Genomic DNA, 7,349 nt, shown 5'->3' on the forward strand with positions numbered 1-7,349 from the left:
TGAATTTTCTAATTTAGTAGAAATAAAGAGGAAGGAAAAGCATCTTGTTGATCCTTACATAATATGTAGAACTTGATTTTTGGTCCAAAGTGCTTAATACTGAGCCTGAAACAAGTATCTTGGTGATGGATTCCTAACAATGTCATCTTCATGACTTAAAAAGCCATTGTTAATTTCACTGTTTGAAATATATTTAATTTTTTATATTAAAAGTTACACTGAACCTGTTGTATTTTTTTTAATTTAAAATTGTCACCTGTGTATACATCCTCATCCATCAAGTGGTCCACAGATTCTGAGTTTCAAAAACACTTTTATGTTAAGGATACATTCCCTACTGGATGACTAATGGGCTTTTTTTTTTTTTTTTTCTTTTTCTAGTGGCTATAATAATGGAATGGACTGGAATTATGTATCGGTCACTATAATGCGATTTTAAATGATATTCACTTACCAGATGCGAGATTTCTTTATAATTCATTTGAACAACTTATTATTTTTAATGCTTTCTCACTTCTATTAGAAAAAAAATAGCATTAGGATAGCTATTACTACAAACCTATGAATCTCATTCAAATTTAAGCATAGATCCCATCTTCAAAGGAAGATTTGTATTCAGATCATGGAACCCAATTCTCTATTATACTTAGAAAATAAACATCTAGGGAAGCCTGGGTGGCTCAGCGGTTGGGGGACTCCCTTTGGCTCAGGGTCTGATCCCTCACCAGGATCGAGTCCCATATGGAGCTCCCTGAGAGGCACCTGTTTCTCCCTCTGCCTATGTCTCTGCCTCCCTGTGTGTCTCATGAATAAACAAAAATCCTTTTTTTTTTTTTTAAAGAAGAAGATAAGTAATTTCCAGCAAACCAAATGGGGTGATTAAGGCTCCGAGTTCACGAACATGAAAACATTAACACCATCCTATAGATGGTGCTCTTAGGTATTTATGTGTTCAAGTGATAATGACTGGAGAACTATAAATAAAAGCATTTATCTGTTGATGCTTTTTTGTCCGTTTCCAAATACTGAGTCCCAGGCATTAACTCTAGGCAAGGAAGCCCTGGATTTCAGAGGCTGTGAGCAGGAAAGCTGGAAACTCGAGGGCTGACTCCGCCTCTCAGTCCCTATTCCCTTCCCACGCAGGGGGTGTCACCTGGGCGGGGCGGTGGGGGGGGGGCGCTGCATCCTTTTTTTTTTTTTTTTAAGATTTTATTTATTTATTCATCAGAGACCCAGACACAGGCAGAGACACAGGCAGAGGGAGAGCATGCTCCACGGGGGTTGCCCGATGGGGACTAGATCCGGTGACCCCCGGGGTCATGCCCTGGGCCCAAGGCAGGTGCAAACACATTGGCCCCTTGCCGGGGAAAATATATGTGCAGGAAGATCTGTTTGAGAGTTACAGCATCTTTCTTTTGAAGTATGGACTTCCGTGTGACGAATAATAAAGTCAAATAAAGACTTCACATTGCAGTCCAAGCAGTGAAATACTCCGCAGGTAACTTCTGCTCGGTTTATTCTTGCGCACCCGAACGGCTGTGGTGGGGTAAGGGCCTTGGCGGGGATGCGGTCGTAAGCAGCGCGTGCTCTCTGTCTCTTCCTTCTTGGGCAGTGGTCATAATACTTTGATGCTTGTTCTAGAGAATATTTTCTTTTCCTGATTCTGTCCCTCGGGCATGATTTCCACAGCCTCACATTTGCAGAAATGATTTCTTCTAAAAAAGAAATCTAATTAAACCATTTATCACCTTTTCTTTCTCCGAAGGGGTAGAGTAACAAATTAGCCTTAAAGTCTACTGTGCAGTTGATAGATGGGAAATAAAGATGTGGAGTCATTTATTTTAGCTACAACTCAGGAATAAAACACTTATAGGGCAACAGGCCAAGGGCCTTTCAGAGATGATAGCTTAGAGGTATGTGTGAGACCTGGCATTGAGAAGTCCACCCCTTTGTCTGAAGGGGACAGAATGCTCCATCATCCACCCTAATTCCAGCCATTAATCCAGACCTGGGAAATCTAATACTTTGCATTATAGCATAAAGTTAAACTTAAAATTATATGTGACATTTATAATAGAAAAATATATGTTATGTTATAAATATCTTATATCTTATTAATATATAAACATCTTATATATTAATATATAAATATATAATATCGATATATAAATATAATTTCATCATAATATTAAGAGAATATGGAACTTGTTGGCCTAAAAATATAAGGGCAATAAGCTTAAGAAAAATATACATCATACAATGTAAATTAATTGCTACTAAATTTCAGTTGATATTCACAACATCAAAAACTGAGTGCTATAGAATGTAATGCATATGATGGGTTCTACAATTATCTCAAAAATAAAGGTAAATTCTCAGGATGGCTGATTAAGGAACAGAAATCTAGTTGGATCCATAGTTTATTGTTCTCCTAAAATATAATCCTTATTATTCAAAGCACATACACAGACAGGCTTAGTTCTTTTGCCAAGCAAATAACTTTTATGTAATTGTTCAGTAGACATTAAAATTCAAAAATCCCCCTTTCCTTCTTTGTTTTGGAGTTGAGTTTAGAAATTGTCTTTTTTTTTTTAAGATTTTATTTATTTATTCATGAGAGACACAGAGAAAGAGGCAGAGACAGAGGCAAAGGGAGAAGCAGGCTCCATGCAGGGAGCCAAATGTGGGACTCGATCTCCGGTCTCCAGGATCATGCCCTGGGCGGAAGGCAGGCGCTAAACCTCTGAGCCACCCAGGGTTCCCCGAAATTGTTTTTTTTTTAAATGGAGAAAAAAACCCTTTTCATCCTTTGAAAAAATATGTGAAAAATATACTGAATGTAAGCCTGATTGTCTATCCCAGAAAGAGATAAACCAAAATACATGAAAAGTCATTTGACATTATAACACACGTTAGAAAGCATGGTTATTTGCCAAACAAGTGATCAAAAATTGTGCAAAGAATTCAGAATAGGAAATCATCACTGAAGGTGACCGTGGTTAAAAGAATTCATACAAGAGAAGAAAATGAACTGGGCTTTGAAGGAGAAATAGGAGTTGTATGCGTAGGGGTAGGCAGAGGAGACTAGACCTGATGAGCAATGTGGCTCAAAGAACCATTGTTTTAGTTGCAGTCGTCCCAGTGGCTTACCGCAAGAAAAGTTTATTCCTGCTCATGTGACAGTACAAAGCTGGTTATTTTTGATGGCTTTCTACTTTATGACTGTTCAAAGCCTTGGGGGACCTTTCATTTTATGACTCTGGCATCCTTTAAGATCCTATCATTTTTGAAATGTGGTAGAAGGGGAAAAATACACTGTTCTTAAAAGCCTTGATATGGACCTGACACACACAAAATTCATGGGAAATGTAATCTCTGGCTGGGCACCCACTTTCCAGAGACAGAAAAGCAAGTGCGTGTGTGTGTATATAAGCAAATAAATGTTGGTGTTCTGTTGGTTTCTGGTTTTGGTTCTCTTTTCATTTCAATCCACATGCTCTTTCCTGAGGAATTTCATCCACAAACAGAAATTCATTAACCTTCTAAAGGATTTCTATATTTTCTCTTTAGCCCAGAATTTTCTGGAGATCGGAATCCATAAATTTACTGTGTGTAGATTTTTCCACTTGGGTATTTTTTAGATCTCTGAAATACAATTTGTGCAAATATGAATCATCAGTTTTCTTTTCGAAGTTTATTCATACACGATAGTTTCCATCCTGAAGAATGGCTCTGCTATCATACTAATTACTCCTCTACTCTCCCACACTCTCCTTTGCTCTCCTGAGTTTCCTGCAAGGACATTCTTGCTGACCTCCTTGATGCCATTCTACATGCCTTTCCATTTACTCATCATCATTTTCTCAGGCTGATATTTCCTTTTTTTTTTTTAATTTTTTATTATTATTATTTATTTACGAGAGTCACAGAGAGAGAGAGAGAGAGAGAGAGAGAGAGGCAGAGACACAGGCAGAGGGAGAAGCAGGCTCCATGCACCGGGAGCCCGATGTGGGATTCGATCCCAGGTCTCCAGGATCGCGCCCTGAGCCAAAGGCAGGCGCCAAACCGCTGCGCCACCCAGGGATCCCCACAGGCTGATATTTCCAAAATGTGTGCATGATCTTACTAATCTCCTGTTGCATGATTAGTGCACACATTAGTAATGTGTGCATGATCTTACTAATCTCCTGTTACATCTTATAGAATGAAATCTAAACGCATAGCTTGGCACACCAAGTTCAGCCTCTGCTTGAGCATTTTTTAGCCTTTTATCCCATTATTTTCCTTTAAAAAATTATTTATGTGTTTGTTGGTTTGTTTATCTATCTATTTATTCTTTTGGGGGGTGACTGGGAGGGAGCAGAGGAAGATGGAGAAAGAGAATCTTAAGCAGGCTCCACACCCAGAGTGGAGCCCTACACTGGGCTCCATCTCACCATCCTGAGATCATGACCTGAGCCCAAATCAAGAGTCAGAGGCTTAACTGACTGAGCCACCCAGGTGCCCCTATTATTTTCCAATGTGTTCGTCTAGCTGGGCAATTCCAAACTTTGTATGCTTCCACATATTCTTTCTTCTTTAATGTAAAAGTACTTCTTTCTCCTGCTTTTGGTTACTTCCTCCACCTGTCAGTTGTCCTTCTCTCCTGTCCTGCTCAAGAATCACTCATCCTGGGAGAGTTATGTGTATCTTCCACATCCAGATGGAGGCAGGTGTGTTCACTCTGGCATCTCCTGAATTTCCCAGTTCTAAGTCTCCTGTCACTGTACCACAGTGACTTACTTGTCTGGCTTCAGTTCTGAACACTTTACAATTGCCTGAGAATTTTATTTATTATTTTATTTATTTATTATTTATTTTTGTATATTTTTTTTATTGGAGTTCGATTTGCCCCAATGTCTATAGCAGCAATGTTCACAATAGCCAAATTGTGGAAGGAGCCTCGGTGTCATCGAAAGATGAATGGATAAAGATGTGGTCTATATATACAATGGAATATTACTCAGCCATTAGAACGACGAATACCCACCGTTTGCCTGGGAATTTTAAAGAAATATGAGCAGCTTGGATTCCACACCAAAGAAATCAGAATCTCCAGAGATAGAATGTTTTTTATTTTTTATTTATTTTATTTTATTTTATTTTTAATTTTTTAAATTTATTTTATTTTTTCATGTAGAATGTTTTAAAAGCTTTGCTAGTGATTCTAATGGGCAGCCAAGGTTGAAAACGGCTGCTGAAGGGAACTAATTGTAGGGCACTGCTGTTAGGCATTAGCTATTGAAGGAACTAAGAAAATAAATAATAAAAAGAGGGAGGAACAAAGAAAGAGAGAGAGAACACTTCTTAGAATTATATTATGGAAGAAATGAAGAATACTTGAAATAAATATTTACTAGATACCTCCTTAGTGCCTGGTGTTTTACAGTGTATGACTTAAATATATGGGGATTTTTGTTGAACAGTTTCAGGTTTATCCCAGTTTATCTTAACTGGTTCTTGGAAGCCCTTATATCTTACATGGGAGTAATGATTAAAATTTTAATAACACTAATCAGTGATGGTGTGCTAAGTGAACTCAAATGCATTTGAATGAGATCAGTAAAAAGTTAATAGCTTAATATTAATATTAATTGAATCCAAATTATATCATAGTTTAATTTTTATTAATAAATGAGCCTATTCTTTCCCCCAAGTAAATTTTGCCAAAATATTTTTTCACATGAATTTCCATGTGTGACTTTATGTCACTTCAGTAACGTGTGGTGGTGTATACTACATTTCTGTTTGTCTCTGAGTTTGACAACAGCTTTGCCAATTAAGTAGATGGGGTGATGTCATTATTGCCTATATGACCCCATGAGTCCTACAGATGGAATAGGTTGGAGTGGTATATAATGAGAAAGAAAATACTTGCAAGGGACAATAAAAAAAAAAAGCAAAAGTAAAAGAAAATTTTAATTTTTTCTAATTTCTAATTTTAGTAAAAGTCCATATTATTTAAATGTTTATGAAAAATTTCAGAAACATGATTGGCATTTAATATTCATTGAGCTGCTATTTCAAGTCTTTCCTACTCTTTTAGATTGATTTATTTAAAGGTCAAAAAAAGATCAATATTAGTGTGTTAAAATAAAAAAACGGAAGCCCTGTGTCCCACAAATTATAAAAACCTAAGTAGGTAAAAAAGAAAGCAGACAAGATTGATATTATAAGGAAAGGGCTATTGAACCTTAACTATGGCTTAGTGTTCATTTCAAACTTTGAAACTGATATTAATGAAAAGCACTGTATTTTATTGTTGAGCCACTGGAGCAACCAAAGCTGAAATCTATCCTGCCTTAGGACTTTCCAGATAAGAGATAAAACTGTCATAATTTCCCCTATTTGTTTAGCTCACATCAAGTTGAGTTTTTTGACACCTGCTACTCAGTTGTGTCCTTGCATATCCCGAACGGATACCACAGGCTCTTTTTTATACTAACCTCATGGTGGCATTGGTGTTCTCAATAATTATATCTAATTGTAAAACCTTGCACATAATGAAGTGAGCCCTTGTCATTCAAATATCCATAACTATTTATAAGTCTATAATGTAATCAAAACATGGCTATTTTATTAAAAAGTAAATTAATCTGGAAGCTGTCTTATGTTATATATTTCCCTATGCCACTTCTCAGAGTAAAGGTAGAGATATACTTATTTTCCTATGGTTGATTCAGTAAATGAAATGAAAATCTCAAAAAAGAGATGCAATGTCAGGTTGCACTGAAAATGCAGAATTATGCTATATAAATAAGAAATAAGATGTGTTTAATATCCAACCTATTTGTTTACCAATGAAAGACAAATATATATTTGTGTGTATATTACATTTCTCTACACACAACTATATTATTTGCTTCAGTGTGTGATCTTGGCTGCAACAATATCCCAAGAGCATTACAGAAGTTGGGCAATAAATAAATTTGCATGTTGGGTGGGTTCTGGAAAGTCAGGCTTTCCGATGACTTCTGGTTAAGCACATTTCTTTCTAATATTATTCCCAATGATTGTGTCACTCAAAGTCATATTCCTCATTTTCTATGGTTTGCTGAATTCACACATTATATAATTCACTCCCCTGTATATTTATACAACATACCTTGATATAGGACTATCTCTGAATTCATTTCCCCCTTTCTCATAGGATAATGACATTCAGGGGTAATGTGTCTATATCTGTCATCAGAACTCTTATTAAGCAAAAAATTGTCAAAAATAAATATGAAATTTCAGCTTATAGATACTTTTGGGCTACATCTATCAGATAACCTTTAAAATAGAGATGATGTTAGCATTTTTTGTTG

Source organism: Vulpes lagopus, chromosome 6, assembly GCF_018345385.1.
Source record: "Vulpes lagopus strain Blue_001 chromosome 6, ASM1834538v1, whole genome shotgun sequence".
Classification (NCBI taxonomy): domain Eukaryota; kingdom Metazoa; phylum Chordata; class Mammalia; order Carnivora; family Canidae; genus Vulpes; species Vulpes lagopus.